Source organism: Carassius auratus, chromosome 22 (genome assembly GCF_003368295.1).
Source record: "Carassius auratus strain Wakin chromosome 22, ASM336829v1, whole genome shotgun sequence".
Taxonomy (NCBI): Eukaryota; Metazoa; Chordata; class Actinopteri; order Cypriniformes; family Cyprinidae; genus Carassius; species Carassius auratus.
This window is the reverse complement of record NC_039264.1, coordinates 2,100,784-2,120,569: the sequence shown is the minus strand read 5'-3', so window position 1 is coordinate 2,120,569 and position 19,786 is coordinate 2,100,784. Positions and strand designations below refer to the sequence as shown.

At 37.6% G+C, this 19,786-nt stretch overlaps 1 pseudogene; it reads right to left on the bottom strand.

Moving 5' to 3' along the window:
* Window positions 1-24: 24 nt before the first annotated feature.
* The window catches only part of LOC113040740 (GTPase IMAP family member 8-like), a 30,927-nt pseudogene continuing 11,165 nt past the window's right edge, over window positions 25-19,786 (bottom strand).

Genomic DNA, 19,786 nt, shown 5'->3' with positions numbered 1-19,786 from the left:
CATCTTTCTTTCTTCTTTCATTCTCTTCTCTAAATCCTCTACTTGTTCGCGTCTCTCTCTTTCTATTCTCTCTTTCTCTCTGATTATTCTCTCCATTTCACTCTTCAGTCTCTGAATCTCTTCATCACAAATCTGTTTCTCTCTCTCTATTCTTTTCTCAACTTCTTTTTCTCTTCGTCTCTCTTCTTCTTTCTGTTTCTCCCATTCCTCTCGTTCTCTTTTCATCTCCTCTCTCATCTCTCTCTCTTTCTGCTTTATTTCTTTAATCTCTCTTTTATATTGTTCTTCTCTCTCTCTAAACTCTTCTTCTCTTCTCTCTTTGTCATGATGTTCCTCCATCTTCATCCTCTCTTTCTCTTCTTCTAGTTTCTTCATCTCTTCTTCTCGTTCTCTGACTTTCTCCATCAGTATGTTCTTCTGTTGTTCTTGTATTTCTCTCTCCATCTCTCTGAACATCTTACATGAGTAGTAACTCCCTCCGTTTGTCTTCACCATGTTGTCTATCTTCTGCAGTAGATCAGTCACCTGTGTTCGGTCTCCAGTCTCTTTATTATTGAACACATGAAATCTGTTTCCACATGATTCAATCAGCTGATTCAGAGCAGATCCAGGTTTTCCCAAACATTGTTCAATGGTTTTGTTCTCCAGAAAGTCTCCTCTGGTGAAGAGCACCATGGTGAACATTAACGATTTCTCTCCAAACGTCTCCTGGATGATCTCCACAGCTGTTGCTTCTTCTTTAGTGAATCGTTGTCCTAAACTGAGCACGATGATGAACACATGTGGTCCAGGCAGGAGCATGTGGATGCAGTTTCTGATTTCTCTCTGTATTTCTTCATTACTGAGTTCAGTATCAAACAGTCCTGGAGTGTCGATCACAGTAATGTGTCTGTCGTTGATTTCAGATGTTTCTCTCTGACACTCTTTAGTAACAGACTCTTGAGATGCTTCTGCTGTAAATGCTTTTCTTCCTAAGATGGTGTTTCCAGTTGCACTCTTCCCGACTCCAGTTTTTCCCAGCAGCACAATCCTCACTTCATCTTCTCTCTCTGTTGAGCCTGTAACAGAAGAAAAGCATCAGTTTTACAGCCTAAAGTTTTTTTTTTTCAGACAAAATTGGATTCTGTAACATAAAAGAGGTATTTTATCTTCTTGGTAAGTATTTATGTAAGAAGCCAGATTTACATGCCACTCTACAATTGATGTAGTTTATTTCTTGTGGAACACTAAAGCTTTGACTTCGTAATTTTTAATTTTAGTTTTGAATTTTCAGACTTTAGAATGTTGAATTTTGCGGTTATTTTGTTTAAAATACAAATTTATAAAGTTTTAATATAGTATCAAACTCTACTTTAATAAAATAAATAAAATTTCAAAACATGCTCTGTAGTTTAAGGCCCAAACTGATGTTCTGCTCATTACCTTGTGACAGTAAATGTGTTTCTAGTGACTGAATTTTCTTCTTCATCTCTTCAAATTTCAGCAGTTTTTTCATCTGTGCATCCATCAATGTCTCTGTGGAGAAAAACTCTCCTCTGTTTTCCTCAACCATCTGCTCCAGTTTCTCCATCAATGTGGACACCTGTGTGTCCAGGCTGATGAAATGATGTCTTCCTCCAAATCTCTCAATGACAGACTGTGTTTCTTCATTGAGTTCTTCTGTCTGATGCTCTGAATCCTGCTTTAGGAGGATCATGATGTGTTTGTTGACTCTAGAGCTGAAGATCCTCTGGATCTCCTCTAGTTCTGCTTTGTCTTCATTATTAAGTGGAGCATCAGGAATGATGAGGATGAACACATGAACTCCAGGATGACAGAGAGACACACAGCGGTGAGTCTGACGCATCACTTCCTCTTCTGAGAGACGGATCAGAGCTGGAAGATCTATTACACAAAGCTCAACATCTGATCTTCTGTCTGTCTGCTGCAGGATCAGATCTGATATGAAGGATTTCAATGTCCTGTCACTCCCGCAGACAACCAGATTCAGCTTTTTACACTCTGAAACTGAGAACAGAAGAAAATAAAAATGTAATGTACCTACACAAACGTCAAATATCATCACACAATATCATCCATTGTGAAATACTTTGAACCTTCAGCACACTCCATGTGTCGTCCATCATTCATCTTCACAATGTTCTCAAACATCTGCAGGAGATCGTCAGGAGAGCTGTTCCTCTGAAGACTGAAGTGTCTGTTTGCACACTTCTGAATGATGTTCTGTAGGATGTCACTGGTTTCTGTGGGCTCTTGTGTTGTGAGCACCATGGTGTGTTGATAAACCTGCTCAGAGAAAGAGAGCAGCACCTTCTCCACACGCTCCTGATCTTCTGCTGAACACGGCTCATGCTTGAGGAGCAGAAGGATCACATGAGGTCCTGGATGAGACAGAAACACACACTCTCTCACTGTCTGTGTGATCTGATGATCTGATATGTTCCTCTGGAGCAGCTGAGGACTGTTGATGATCATCAGGTGTCTGTCCTTCAGTCTTCCTCCGACTCTCTCTACAACATCTGGAGGAGCTTCACTGTCAAACGCTGCTCGTCCTAAGATGAAGTTCCCCACCAGACTGTTTTCTGACACGCTTGAACCCAGAAGAACAATCCTCACTGTAAACAGTCAAATCAGACATTCAGTGTCCACAGTCCTCACATCATACAGTAACACATGTGATGATCTTGATCTTAATCCTTCAGCACAGATCAAAATAACCAGAATCCAGCAGCAGAAAATACATTTAATCACTTTTTATTTAGCAACGTGGCTAGAAAAAAAAAAAAAAAACAACAACAAAAAAAAAAAGCCTTCACCCAAAGTAAATATTTCCTCACAGATTATTAGTAATGAATTCTTGAATTATCACTGATGAAATAGATAGCATCAGAAATATGTCAATGGGACAGAAAGATTAATTTTTCCACCAAATATTGATGCAATATTTCCTATAAAAACTCACCTATTGTGTATCTACATATTTTTGTAAGCAGCTCTTGAACTTGTGTAGCATCTCCAGTTATCTCGTTGTTGAACGCGTGGTATCTCTGATCATATTTCTGAACAAGTTTCTTCAGTGGTTTGGTTTCACTGATGAATTTTTCAATTGTCGTGTCTTCTTCCTCCAGTTCATCTTTTCCAGTAAAGAGAATCCAGGTTTTCTTCAAGCGGTTTTCTCCCAGGAGGTTTTCAATCGTCTCCACAGTTTTTCTCTCTTTTTCAGTGAATCTGCCAACTGTGATGACCAGCAGAAACACACAGTGACCTGACTCACATTCCTGGAGAACACGTGCGTGTATTTCTTGAATTTCTTTATCACTCCGCTTTGGGTTAAATAATCCTGGTGTATCATAAACAGTGACCAGTCGGCCACAGACAGTCCCAGATTCAACAACTACGTCTTGTGTGACAGAACTGAAACTGTTCTCTGATTCAAAAGCTTGTCGTCCCAGAATTGTGTTTCCTGATGCACTTTTCCCAGCTCCTATTTTTCCCAGTAAAACCAAACTCAGACTTTTATTAATTTCTGCCATTTTCAAGGGGCCTGGGGTTAAAAACACAGAGGAAAAATTAACACATATTTATCTAACATCTGAAAGGCATTTCATTCAGTAACTAGCACAGTAGGATGCTTCTGCAAGGACCACAAATAATGTCTGATCAGAAATCATAAAAAAAACAAAACATTAATGACATAAAAAACATAAAAACACATGAACAACCTTCAACGTTGAAATATGGTTGAAATAAGGTCAGTTGTTTTAACGTTGAAAATGTTTAATGTTAAATGGCTGAAAAAGGTTAACAAACTTAAAATGAATTTATATTAAGTTAAGATTATAAATATTATTATTTTAATAGCATTTTACGATATTTTAATCATGATTCTTAATTCTAAAAGGTATATGTTAAATATTATCATCATTAGCAACAATAAAACTAAAAACATTTCACTGCTTTATCACACTGAAACAACTCCCATTGGTAGTTTTATTTTATTACTTCGATCATTCAGGAAACTGAACCATGAATCATTTAGCTCCTTTCTAAATTTTAATATATGACCGTTATTGTCGTCTTTCTGTGAGTGAGGCGGCTGACTGACTGCTCGGTCGGTCCTGAATTATTTAATATTTGCCTGTTCATTTTTTTTATTATTATTATTTTTTGAGCGAATTTGAGTCGTGACATGGCAAAGGAGAAGAAAAGCTGTGAACACAAGAAGGGTCAGGTGTTCTGCGAGGTCCTGCAAACATACTGGCAAAATGAGGTAAGAAAATCACTATCTTTATTATCTTTTGAAAATAGTAAAGTATAACCAGAGTTTACAAATGTGTAGCTTAAAGGACATAGATATTTTTTTCACATTTTCCTGATATGAATCCCATGCATTAGTTGTGTTATATATGTTTTTATTCTTATAACAGTATCAAAGTGTTGGTAATGTCGGTACAATTAAATTAATTAATGAAAATTAATTTAAAAATGAATTAGGATTGTTTAAAGCAGTGGTTCTCAGGCCCGCTCTAGTGGTTACACAGGTGAATCACTAAATTAAACTAATTTCAGTCAGGACCACTTGGGTCAAAAATACCATAGACAATTCTTTAGTCAAAATTTTGTATAGCTTTTATTTGCATGATTGTTAAAGTTACATTTGGCGGTATGGCTCTGTTCTAAGTTACCCATACTTTTCATGAGCTCCATGAAAGCTAGTCAGGTAACAGCAGCAGCTTCTGGGGACAATCTCCCATTTAAAACTGGGAGAGCAGCAAATAAAATTCCCCCATTGAGAACAGAGCATGCATCAATGAAAACAGTATGACATTGATTAAGTTAAACAAAGTTAAGGATGCGATCGGGGAGGAGGTGGGTTGCAAGCAATGCAGTGGAAGCAGCCAAGCAGCAGACTGAAAATGCACTTAAATAGGGCGCCCTGTTTGAACGGACCAATTGAGTGCTTTAGCGATCAGATCAGCTGTTAGATCTGGCTATCAGCTGACAGCAGAGCTTGACTACGTGGCCTGCCTGAACTGACGCTGAAACGCTAGATTAATGTTAAGACATTTTTATTTAATCACATTTTAATTTAATTTTTGTTCGTTTTTCATTTACCTGTACGTAAGCACAGTTGTAGTGTTAATGTTCAAACTGTATTTACCATGGTAAAGTGTCTGACGACAATAAATATTCTTATTAGAATAAAACTGCCTCATTTTTTAACGGTAGAGCTGTAGCTGAATAGTTTGGCCTACTACGCTGCTGAAATTTAATGTTGGTCATTATGGTGCAACTTAATATTTAATAACAAATATTTTCTGAAGTGGTACTTGGTATAGGAAGTTTGAGAACCAATGGTTTAAAGAAATGGTATAAAATGAAATCCTGCTTTTTAAGAACTTTTCAGTAAACCATTTCTTCTTTCCCCTTGTAGAGTCATCGAGGATCCAGTTTATTCTTGAAACATTGGTCAGAAATTGTTCATCTGCTACATTGCACTGTCACTTCTGCTAGAGATGCTTTGACCTTTTGTGATAGGTTTTGATTGTGCTTAGTTTAATAAAAATTTACTGAATTCGATTTGACTTGTTTTACTATACTGTAACGTTAGTGTTCTGATTAAAACAGTGTAACTGGGGGCTCTGAAAACACTGAAAAATTATACTTGTGAATAATTTGTTAATACTGTAAACTTTCATCTGAATACATTAAATAAATGTTTAATGAATAGTGTTGTGCACTTTGTTTCCAACCTCACTGTTACTGAACTGTAAAGTGAAGTTGATATTTTATAAGGATTTATTTTTGGTGTTTTTGTTTCAGACAGTGCACAAGTGGGAGAGAGTGGAGGGGATGGTGTCAGAAAGGACCTGGAGCTGGGACTCTCTCAAGGATCACCCGAAGCACAACCACACTATATGCACAAGGCTGTTGGGTCTAACACACCTATGGGACCACCAGAAAGTCCACTGTTATCCATGAGATAGTTACAATACACCTTCCCACCACTAGTGGCAATAATGCCTCAGTTAGTTTTTTAAAAAGCACTAATAAGCAGAAAAAGACTGTTTCACCCCTGATTTCCACTGCACACGTCTGCGGCGCGTTACAGTTCCGATGCAGCTACCGGAGCTGATCACGGTCACTCTAGTCTTATGGCGCTCGCCTGGTCTCATTTATGAAGTGTGGATTATGCCAAATCTAAGGCTTAGCAGGAGAAGGAGAAGTCGACCCTTCCGTTGCCGTCAGTCCGTGTCCATTTTTGAATGGGATTGAATGGGAGGGCAGACGAAAGACCCGCGGCGACGTCACTGTTGGAACCAATCATAGGCGGCGACGTGACGACGGCGTACGTAAGAAATTTATCAAAAATAGTACGCGTTCTAAGTACGTCTGAACTAGCTACGTTGCCTTAGATGACGCCTGATATATAAGCAGTCTCAATATACGTTGCCTCACAAGACGCCTGATGTATACATCGTTTCAATATACGTCGCTTTACACGAAATGTAAAGTTTGCATTACAGTAGATGCATTTGTAACAGGTTGTTATTTAGATATTTCCCAAACGTGGTAATAGTGCATAATAATTACTGCATGAAGTCTATTTTGTGTTTGATAAATTATGTTTATCTGTTAAGTTGGTGTTGAAGTACGTACAGCACATTAATGTTCAGTTTGCTTGGATGCTACAAACAGTAGGGACAAACTGAGAGGAAATGCATGATTTCTGCTTGAATTACATTTCTTTGTTGTTTCCTTGTGATCTTGACATAGAAGAGTGTAATTTTAACAGAAATAAAGTTGTATTTATAATAGATATTCATTAGACATTCGATCTTTAACATTAAATTGCGTCGAGAACAAAGTCGTTCTAAGCAAACATGATTAGGTTTATTAATTTATGATATTTGGGACGCTAAGGCTGTGATATTAAGGTTGTCCACTAGATTGCGCCATGGGATTGATTTTAACCCAAATGTGCTTCAAAGAGTTTTAATTCCTTATGAATTGAATCAAACGCGATGATCTACTTCATTTGCATAACTATGGTGAGCTGACAGTATAGTTTTATATAATTACAGTACATAGAAATCTTTGAATTTTATATTTATCATTACATTAACTTTTATAGACATCAATAAGACATAAAACATCAAGATATGATTAAATACAACCCCAAATCATAAAAAGATTTTTAAAATGCAAAACAAAATCAAGATCTTAAAATAAAATAGTAATTCTATTGTTTATTTGATTTGTAAAGGTGCAAAGTAAAGATTTTCAATGTTTTCACTGACCAAAAAATTGGTAATCTGTAAATATAAGATAACTGGGACAGAGACATGTTTAACACTGTGTCCCAGCAACTCTTTTAAATTACAATGTTTAATTGTTTGTAAATCGAAGATACTAATAGTTTTTTTTACAAGACTTCAGCTGCTCATCAGTCTGTGCTCATCATTGCCTGGATGTCCTTTTCATGATGGGTTAGGGTTCATGATGTTTAATATAGGAGACAGATCTGGACTGATCTATATTCTCTATATTCCTCTCAATATTCTCATGTGGAGAAATAGATGATAAAATGTAAGAGAAATTTGCGTGGTCAAGGGATATTTTTTTAATATCTCTCTTATATTTATCTCAAGATAAACCGAGCGGAGCGTTAGTTCAGTCAGGCCACGGAGGTAAGGCTGTGAACAGCTGATGCGGTCATCTGTCAAATCACTCCAATCACCACCTCTCTCCTATTAGACACGGGACATATATATACACGTGGTACCACTGCTCAGTAAGTATGCTCAACGGCTCTCAACCCTCCCTCCCTCCCCATTATAAGCATGAGCACATTACTGCGCACCTTGTGGCTGTCGTCTCTTTGTTTCAGATCACTAAGGCTTCCTAAATCTTAGCTGGTGGACCTCACTGTTGAGAGACACCTATCTTCACAACCAGGTTACAGGATAGACGTGCCACATCTATATGATTATCACCGTTTGCTTTAAAGACTTTATTAAAAGTCTTAATTGTTATGTATTTCTAAATTCATTGTTCCAGGGGGTTAATGTTAAAGCTCTTGTATGTTCAATTATTCTGGGAGAAAGAACCCCCATAAGGAACCATACCGCCAACGATAAATTGTGTTCAATATACTCAAGTAAACTTGCCAAAGTGGTTCCTGTCTGAAATAATTTTTGGTGATGTTCTACATGATTCATTCATATATGTGAATAACATTTTATGGTGATATCATGAAGCATTTGGAACCAAGGTAGCCTTTCTCTTAGTCCTTGACATTTAGAAATTGTTGTTTTGAATTTCAAGTTTAGTCAAAGTCCTAAATAATTACACTTGTTTTATTTGTTTATTTGTTCTGACATATTAGGGTACATGGCACAAAAAAAAAAGATTTAATTTATTTAGTTATATATAGTTATATAAGTTATATAAAAGATAAAATACAGAAACATTTTAGGTTTTATATTCTGCCTGCCAAGTGTTCAAAGGATATTTCCAACTGATTTCTTTAATTCATGGGTTTAGGTATTATTATTCACACGAAAGACGAAATGGGTTGTTTTGATTTTAGATTTATTTCAATCGTGAGAATCTGCTATAAATAATGATGTGTGATTTTCCACAATCAGAGCATGTGTTATGAAATGACCAGCATAAAAATCCACGAGAAAGTTACACAATGTGCACACTTGGAGTTTATAATTAGATGATGAATATCTTTAGATCTATGACAGATTATGGTCAACTCTTTTTAATCAGGAGAATTTCCTGAAAATAATGACATCCAATTATGTGCATGTTTCGAGAACTTACGAATAAAAACTTGTAGCATTGGGCCTTTTTTTCTTTGCTGCATCATATGTGTCCCTGTGACCCTGTCTGATTTAATGTGTTGTGCTTTATGAGGAATATCTATCTATCGATCTGATCGACTGATTATGGTACATTTTGGATTATTAATCAGAAGAATTTTCTGAAAAGAATGTGTCATTTTTCAAGATCTATGCATGTTTGGCAAGAGTGCAACCTCTGATTTTTTTTAATATATATATATATATATATATATATATATATATATTACTTAACTAATTAATTAATTTTTATGTATTATAGCTTTATGAGAGATATCTTAGGATCTAAATGATGGATTTTCTGCAAATAATGACGTTCCTTTTTCTATGATATATGATGTTTCATGAGGTTACGAACGAAAATCACCATTACAGATACCTTTGAAGGTTTTTTTTTTTGCCAAGCTCCTGTGTAGTTTAATGCGTGTTATAACTTCATAGGAATATCTTTAGATAATGACGGATTATAGTGATTTGGGGCTCTTTTTAATCAGGAGAATCTAAATAATGGTGTTTATTTTTGTTTTATGTTTTATAAAGTTATGAGCAAAAAAAAATAAAGGCCAAAAATAATATTACTTTTACTTTTACTATAATTTTTGGTTATTTCATTCAGGGGTTACTTACTAATTTGATTATTTTTCATGCAGGAGGTGTTCTTTCACTTTCATTTGATTTTATTATTATTATTATTATTTTGCAGCCATCAAAATTAAAATGTGTTTATATTTACAAAATGTATTTAATCTTTTAAATTATTTTATTTGTACTTTTGTTAATTAAATAACAGTTAAAGATTAAAGATTGTATTGTAAAACATTTACAAAAACTCCAACCGATAATATATTCGTTATTAAATGATTAAACTTTCATCTGAAACATCACATGGTTTTCTTGTTGTGACTTTTACTCAAGTTTAAATATTTAATAACCATTTAACCCTCTCAGGCTCAAATTAAGTTTTAGTAACTTAGTAAATTTAGTAACCTATAGTAAAGTTTTTAGTACTCCAGATTCATAAAATATGTATCTGGAGTAATAAGGTTTCTAGTTACTTTACTGTTGCAAATCTGCAACACATGCCTTGAGAGGGTTAAAAAAAAAAATGGATGAAAGTATACTTTGATATTTATTATTAGTATTTTCTTTTTCATTTATAGATTTCTCACAATCCAAAATTATGATTCAGTGAATTGTGATGGCTTTAAGACCTCTTCCCACAATATTAAATAAAGCAGTGTAAATTTTTTATTGCTTTATTCCATGAGCAAGCAGAGTACGAACAATGTTTAAGTAATGAAATCTGAAAACAGCAGAAGTCAACAAATTAAAATGGGGGGAAAAATACCAGAAAAGAAATTGATAAACTACTAAAGTGACAAAGTGGCACTTCTCCGGTTGTGTGTTCACTGTGCACTTTGGACGGGTTAAATGCAGAGTACGAATTCTGAGTATGGGTCATACTTGGCTGTTTATCGTGTTATTTTTTTTATTTTTATTTTTTTAAATGAATACATATATAATATGTTTTATAAATATTAGTCATGATATTTTTTTGTAATATTCAGTTAAATTAGCCATTGTATACTTATCGGAAAGCCAAAAATCATATCTTTGAGGGACATGGAAAAAGTATTGGATTATAGGAAGGTCTTAGAATAACTTTTATGTCCCACAGAAGAAATAAAATCCTGCAGGTTTGGAAAGACATGAAAATGAGTAAATGATTTCTCAGTGATTACTTGATTATGAAGTTCTTGATTTTGGTGAACTATCCTTTAAGTAAAATACAAATACATCCCTTAAGTAAAATCAAATACATTACTATATGCATGAAAGTATACTTCAGACATTACTTATTACAACTTATATCACTGGATTATAGAAAAACATATTCTCTGTCATTTTATTACTCGGTAAAATTACACCTCCGATGATGATGTATTATTTAGAGGGTTAGTGTAATGCAGAGATGTTACTTAACGAATTTTATTTTTATTTTTTTTTTTGTGTGGAAGACGTCAGTTGAGGCGACGTACCCTTCTCACACGTAAAAGTACACGACTGTCGACTTCGGCAGGTAATCCTGTCACATTCCACTCGCCATACTCATTTCTTTCCTAACCAAGCTAAAAGACATGTTAACGTGCGTGTGGAGAACGTCTGAACGTCTGAACGCAATACTTAACGTGCCTTGGCTAATTAAAAAATATCGCTTGTACTTTTAAGCAGCTACTTGTATGATGGATTAATAACTAACTAACTGTATTTGTATATGTAGGCTATATTTCTGAAATGGATTTTCTGTAAAGCTGCTTTGAAACAATATGTATTGTGAAACTAAATTTGAATTTAATTGAATGGACTTGTCTTATTTTAGACACTGTTGAACGGTAATTTAATCTATTATTAAATTAGATTAAGTAATTTTCAGCAGAGAAAATCACATTAATAGCTATAGACTACATAGGCCTAGCTTTTAACATCCTCGAAGAATATTAAGAAAATACCATTTAGGTTTGGATACATAAAAAAAAAAAAAAAAACTAATCTCAACAGTAAAAAGCTTTGAATGTATTTTGAAATATCAATTATGCCCGAGCCTGCATGGGAATAGGAAATAGGCTATATAGGCTGCAATAATAATAATAAAAAAAGCTAGTAGAGTGGATGCATTACTTAATTATATTCTGAATTTCTATGTTATAAAAAATTGTTCTATGAACTTCTAGCAAGCTCATTTAAACCGAGTTGTAAATGCCGAAATGAAAGGAGGCTAAATAAATATACTACTACTTAATATCAATATAAAATTGCCAGTAGATGGCACCAAGGCCCTGTTCTATTGAGATTTCTGGTTGATGTTCAACCTATTCTTTCAAAAACACAAATATATATTTAACACCCACACATCTACTTCTTTCAGACTGTTGCAGTTGTTATACTGTGGCGCTGTTTGGACCTGTGTTTTCATTGACTATTGTGTGAAATGCCAAACATTAATATATTGTTTATTTACAGGCATTCTGGTTTTCTAAAAACTGTTCATTACAGAAACATTCAAACACATATGTATAAATTTGTGTTTTACTTGGTATTTTTCCTCAACTTGTCTCAGTTGGCAATTAATTTTCATTATATATATCAAAAAATAAAAAATGATATATATATATATATATATATATATATACACACACACACACTTCTGAGTTACATATACATATATATACATATATATACACACATATATATGTTACTCAGAATGTGAATTTAAAGGAGCCATGTGGAGGTTTTTACTTAAAAAAAAAAATCTTTAAGATAGAGTTTTCATTTGTACATGTATGAGCCAACCATGATGTAAAAAAAAGAATGACACCTCGACTGTCCACCACGGTTGCCTCTATCAGCCTGTAGGCTCAATGGGCTAGTTGCATATCTCCGCCATCTTCGATTTCCGGTCTTGCGAGTGTGTGCGTAGATATTTCCGGTTGTGCTTAAAGTCAGTGCAGAGAACCGGAGAAGTCAAAATATTACCTTCTATATGTTTACAGGATTTATAATATCACTTCAAATGCAAATAAGATCTACACTGCTAGAATTACTATACTATAAATGTTAACTGAGCCAGTGGATTTGAAACAGTGTATATTTGGGTCTGGTGAATGAATTAAATACACTAATGTTCACTACTGTTCACGAGATGAAAGTTGAACTCATGGTGTGTATACAGAGCTATATAATGTATTTTTATCTTACCAAATATGTAAATGTACAAATTACTTATTTTTCGAAAATGTTTGCATTATTATTATTATTATTTATATTAAATATTTACCTCGTGAGACATGGGCTGCGATTTATCTTCAGAAGTATCCATTTCTCAATTGTACACATATATCAGTCTGTTTCATCGTTATTTTCAAAACAGATTTTATTATTTTACACAGTTAAGTAATACATGACTAATTTTAATATCTGTTTAATCTGATAATTAATGCAAAAGAATAACAATATACATGGGCTGCTCATAGACAGATAATGATTTATGCTGCAGATCTTCCACAAAACAAATAAACATAGATAAAAACACACACACATGAATGCAAACAGTGATATTTTATTTAATGCAAACCTACCATAATTATATTACGTTTAATTGTACAGTTAGTTATAAATTATGTTATCAAATAAAGTTAATAAAACATGCTTTATCAGAAATCTGTGTGCGTCTTGTTTGACAGTCAGAAACATTGATCTTACATAACAGAAGAACAGCTCTTCGAAAATGAAAAGTATTGCATATTTGAGAGGTTTGTGTTTGAAAAAAGAAATCCCTGTGGACCTGACCTGACGCTGATCCGCATAATCAACAGAAGAATAAAGCAATCTCCGCGTTGTCTCTTGATGAATTTCCACACAGAGGTACGTAAAATGTAGGGAAGGATGTTTCCCCATTTTTTTGATATACCCACTATCCGCTGTTAAATTTGAAAATCATTAATTTTATACATCTATCCATGTTTCGTATGTGAGTTTCCCTTACAGTCAATGCGAGCGTCGCTGAAGCTCACCAGCGCCATCTTGTGTACCTAGCCCATTGTGTGGAGGAGTCGGGCACGAATTGGCGCAAAAATTCACAAAATGTGACGTCATGCATGTTCTTGTCTACTTGGGCTTACAACTGTACGACACGCCAGCCATTATAGTGAGCAGCGGCAATAGTGTTTTCAAATGAAAAAAAAAAAAAAAAAAAAGAGCGTGCTCCTCTGCGCACTGAGAACGAGCATGAAACTGGCTGCAGTTCCTCTAACAGCTAGTGGTGTCAGTAATGGTTAGAAATTTCAGAACCTACACAATGCTCCTTTAAAGTGGCTGTGTTACAAATAGAAATGGGTATAGCCTAAATGTATGTGCTGTTGGTTCTTATCAGAGGTTGGTAGAGTACCCAAAAACTGTACTCAAGTAAAAGTACTTATCGAAATATTTACTCAAGTAAAAGTACTAGTATGAATAGTTACTTGAGTAAGAGTAAAAAAGTATCGGATAAAAAAAATCTACTCAAGTAGTTAGTTACTTTGGGTCATATATACTGAGTATTTTTATTTAGATACATAGATAAAGTGTATGCAATGTATGTGTGTGTGTATAAATATCAGCCTTTACTCCAGTCTTCAATGTCACATAATCCTTCAGAAATCATTCCAATATGTAGATTTACTATCAATGATGTTCTTTTTATCTTTCTATTCATCAAATAATCCTAAACAAAATCTCACAGGTTCCAAAAAAATATTAAGCAGCAAAACTGTTTCCAGCACTGGTTATAAATCAATATATTAGATTTATATTTTGAAGGATCATAACTCTAAAAACTGGAGTAACAGCTGATGAAAAATCTGATTTGCATCACAAAATAAATTATATAAGTATGTATTATATATATGTATAAATAACCTCTGACACAAAGAAGACTGAAAACTCCTAACATAACCGCTAAGTTACTGAACATCTGAACATAACGAACCAAATGCACATTGACGGATCTTCTTTCATCTGTTCTGCAAAATGTAAACAAATTTATATTTCTGCGAGCGTCAATATTGTGGAAATATTATTAATTGTGTCTAGGCATGGGGGGGTGTCACGCTGTCTGGTCTGTTTCCCTGGGTGTCCACTAGTGGGCTCACTTCCCCTTAGGCACCTCACCGTACGCACTACAAGTCCCACTAGCCTTGTCCCTTCATCACAGTAATTGCACTCCTGTTAATTGCACCAGGTGTCTTCACTTATTAGTCATTAGCCTCTCTATATTTACCAGTCTTTTCCTGTTGTCTGCATGGAGTCCTTTCCTTCCGTTTCCTTCTGTACCCAGTCTTCTCGTCTTCCGAGATTCCTCGCATTCCGAGTTCCTGTTCCCTTCCTGTTTGTTATTTTTTGGATTGTTTTCTGGTTTTGACCCCGGCTTGTTTTGATTACGATTTGGATTACCTTAAATAAATTTTGCAAGTGGATCTTTCTTTCCCTGTGTTTCACTGGGTCTCAATCGTCACAGAAGGACTCCATCTACTAAGATCCAGCTGTATGGTTTTTGATGTTTCCTCCCCAGCCACCTAGCGGGACAGAAGGAGTGGTTTTGAGGGAACCCACCTGGTTGTGTTTCGTGGGACCAGGGGAGGTCGCAGAGGAGTTAGTGGTCGAGAGGAAGTCCGGCATCGCTCTCCACCATGGCCCCCCTTTGACCCTTGGCTCATGTGGGACGGATCGGAGCCACCGTCTCATCATGGCGGACGGAGAGGGGAGAGGAAGCACACGTCTGCCGAGCCAGCGCCACTGCACAAGATGGCCGCCAGCCCAGCGCCGCTGCACAAGATGGCCGCCAGCCCAGCGCCGCTGCACAAGATGGCCGCCAGCCCAGCACCGCTGCGCAGAATGGCCGCCGGCCCAGCGCCGCTGCCCAGAATGGCCGCCAGCCCAGCGCCACTGCCCATGATGGCCGCAAGTCCAGCGCCACTGCACAATATAGATGCCAGCCCAGTGCCACGAGGCAAGATGGACACCAGCCCAGCACCACAGCACAAGGTGGTCGCCAGCCCAGCGCCACGATGCAAGATGGCCACCAGCCCAGCGTCACGACGCAAGATGGCTGCCAGCCCAGCGCCACGGCCCAAGATGGCCACCGGTCCAGAGTAATGGCACAAGATGGCTGCTTATCCAGCGCCTCTGCACAGAATGACAGCCACAGTTGACCCTCCAGAGTTGAGTCAGGTGCTCGTGGACTCTCCAGAGTCGAGTCAGGTGCTCGTGGACCCTCCAGAGTCAGGGTTAGTCACTGTTGACCTTCCAGAGTCAGGGCTAGTCACTGTTGACACACCGGAGTCAAGCCAAGTCACCGGTGAAATTCATGGACAAAGGCAAGTCACTATTGATCTTCATTGGCAAGGTCAAGTCACAGACTATCTTCATGGGCAAAGGCAAGTCACCATTGATCTTCATGAACAAATGCAAGTCACCAATGATCTTAATGAGCAGAGTCAGGCCACCAATGATCTTCATGAGCAGAGTCAAGTCAGTACTGATCTTCTGGAATCCAGTCTAAACACCAAGGGATTACCAGAGTCTCTCCACGTCTCTGTGGAACTACCAGAGCCTCCCCACGTCTCTGCTGAACTAACAGAGCCTTTACACGCCTCTGCTGAACTACCAGAGCCTCTTCACGCCTCTGCTGAACTACTACAGCCTCTCCTCATCTCGGCTGACCTACCAGAGTCTCTCCTCGCCTCTGCGGAACTTCCAGAGCTTCGTCACGTCTCAACCGAACTATCGGAGCGCTCAACTGATCCTGTCGTGGCCACAGAGGCTACCCTTTAACCCATCCGAAGTGTGTGTGCACTTCGGATGGGTTAAATGCAGAGCACAAATTCTGAGTATGGGTCACCGTACTTGGCTGAATGTCACGTCACTTTCACTTTCACTCACTTAACTTGTTCATGTTCTCTGTTTCAGACTTGCCTAACCAGACTTGCTCTCCTGTTAATTCTTCTGGGCTTCTGTCTCGACCACACGGATGTGGTGGTCTTCTGGGCCGCCCTGGGGGGCTTCTGTCTCGACCACACAGATGTGGTGGTCTTCTGCACCGCCTGGGTGGGCTTCTGTCCTGACCGCACGGATGCAGTGGTCTTCTGCTCTGCCCTTGTGGGCTTCATGTTATGTCCTTCCTGGACTTGTGCTTGTTGTTGTTTTGTTTCTCTTCTGTCTGTTTCCATCTATGGACCTGGCCCTCCGTCCCTCCCCCTGATCCTCCACCGGTCCAACTCCCTCCTGGGTTCCTTGTCTTTGTCTTTCTCTCGGTTTCCCTCTAAGGACCTGGCCCTCCGTCCCTCCCCCTGATCCTTCGCCGGTCCACCTCCCTCCTGGGCTCCTTGTTTTTGTGTTTGCACTTCTTGTCTCCGTTTTCCCTATTTTACGTGGTCCTCTTGTCTCCGATTCCCCATTTTACCTGGCCCTCCGTCCCTCCCCCTGGTCCTCCGCCGCTCCACCTCCCTCCTGGTCTCTTCTTGGGTTCGGCTGGAGCATCTGGTAGCTGCTCCGTGGAGGAGGGGGTAATGTCACGCTGTCTGGTCTCTGTTTCCCTGGGTGTCCACTAGTGGGCTCACTTCCCCTTAGGCACCTCACCGTACGCACTACAAGTCCCACTAGCCTTGTCCCTTCATCACAGTAATTGCATTCCTTTTAATTTAACCAGGTGTCTTTACTTATTAGTCATTAGCCTCCCTATATTTACCAGTCTTTTCCGGTTGTCTGCATGGAGTCCTTTCCTTCCGTTTCCTTATGTACCCAGTCTTCTCGTCTTCTGACATTCCTTGCATTCAGAGTTCCTGTTCCCTTCCTGTTCCTTCCCTGTTTTTTTATTTTTTTGGATTGTTTTCTGGTTTTGACACCGGCTTGTTTGGATTACGATTTGGATTACCCAAAATAAACCAATTCTGCAAGTGGATCTCTCTTTCCCTGTGTTTCACTGGGTCTCGATCGTCACAGGGGGTCGTCATGTGACACACAGCAGCCACAGCATATTGGCAAATTATTATTAAGCATTATTATTATTATTATTACTGTTTTTATTAGAAACATTCCCAGAAGCATGAACTATATAATGAAATATCTGGATTCTCACTTTTCATAAATTGTTAATAATTAGAATATGCGATGGTCAAAGTACCCTAATTATGTAATTTATTATAAAAACCTGTCTGTTTACTTAAGTAATATAGGCGTCATGCCATAACATATTTTTTATACGAATTGAGAGAATTTGCCAGAAAGAGGTATTCCTTCCACCTGTTTAAAAGAGATGGTCTTCATCCCTCCTGGGGTGGCGCCACTCTTCTGTCTAGAAATATGGCACATAATCTTAGTGTTTATACTTGACTAACTGGGGCCCAGGTCAGGAAGCAGACAGACTGGCTAAACCGACCGTCTGCTAGCTGCCTCCCGTCACAGAGGTCAGTTAATTCTCAGCACATAGAGACTCTTTCACCTAGATATCACACTATAGAGACTGTGTCTGTTCCCCGAACTAGAAAATACAAAAAATGTCCAAACCAAGTTAAGGTTAACAATTTAATTGAGGTTCAACAAATAAAAAACAAATGCAATATGGATAAACAAATGATAAAGATTGGCTTATTGAATATCAGATCCATTTCTACGAAAACACTTTTTGTAAATAATATGATAACTGATCATAATATAGATGTGCTCTGTTTGACAGAAACTTGGCTAAAACCTGATGATTACATTATTTTAAATGAGTCCACCCCCCAAGATTACTGTTATAAACATGAGCCGCGTCTAAAAGGCAAAGGGGGAGGAGTTGCTTCAATTTATAACAACGTTTTCAGGATTTCTCAGAGGGCAGGCTTCAAGTATAACTCGTTTGAAGTAATGGTGCTTCATATAACATTATCCAGAGAAACCAATGTTAATGATAAATCCCCTGTTATGTTTGTACTGGCTACTGTATACAGGCCACCAGGGCACCATACAGACTTTATTAAAGAGTTTGGTGATTTTACATCAGAGTTAGTTCTGGCTGCAGATAAAGTTTTAATAGTTGGTGATTTTAATATCCATGTCGAGAATGAAAAAGATGCATTGGGATCAGCATTTATAGACATTCTGAACTCTATTGGTGTTAGACAACATGTTTCAGGACCTACTCATTGTCGAAATCATACTCTAGATTTAATACTGTCACATGGAATTGATGTTGATAGTGTTGAAATTATTCAGCCAAGTGATGATATCTCAGATCATTATTTAGTTCTGTGTAAACTTCATATAGCCAAAATTGTAAATTCTACTTCTTGTTACAAGTATCGAAGAACCATCACTTCTACCACAAAAGACTGCTTTTTAAGTTATGGTAAATGGACTGCATTTATATAGCGCTTTCAACAGACCACATGGCCATCCAAAGCGCTTTACAATTTGCCTCACATTCACCCATACACTCACACATTCACACACCGACTGCGGTGACTGCCATTCAAGGCGCCATCCAGCTCGTCGGGAGCAGCTGGGGTTAGGTGTCTTGCTCAAGGACACCTCGACACTTGGTCAGGTGGAGCCGGGGATCAAACCACCAACCTTCCGGTTTGTAGACAACCTACATGAACCACTGAGCCACTGCCGCCCCAAGTTATCTTCCTGATGTATCCAAATTCCTTAGCATATCCAAAACCTCAGAACAACTTGATGATGTAACAGAAACTATGGACTCTCTCTTTTCTAGCACTTTAAATACAGTTGCTCCTTTACGCTTAAGGAAGGTTAAGGAAAACAGTTTGACACCATGGTATAATGAGCATACTCGCACCCTAAAGAGAGCAGCCCGAAAAATGGAGCGCAGCTGGAGGAAAACAAAACTAGAGGTATTTCGTATTGCTTGGCGGGAAAGTAGCATATCCTATAGAAAAGCATTAACAACTGCTAGATCTGATTACTTTTCTTCTCTTTTAGAAGAAAACAAACATAACCCCAGGTATTTATTCAATACAGTGGCTAAATTAACGAAAAATAAAGCCTCAACAAGTGTTGACATTTCCCAACACCACAACAGTAATGACTTTATGAACTCCTTTACTTCTAAAATCGATACTATTAGAGATAAAATTGCAACCATTCAGCCGTCAGCTACAGTATCACATCAGACAGTGCACTATAGACCCCCCGAGGAACAGTTCCACTCATTCTCTACTATAGGAGAGGAAGAATTGTATAAACTTGTTAAATCATCTAAACCAACAACATGTATGTTAGACCCTATACCATCTAAGCTCCTAAAAGAGGTGCTTCCAGAAGTCATAGGTCCTCTTCTGACTATTATTAATTCCTCATTGTCATTAGGATATGTC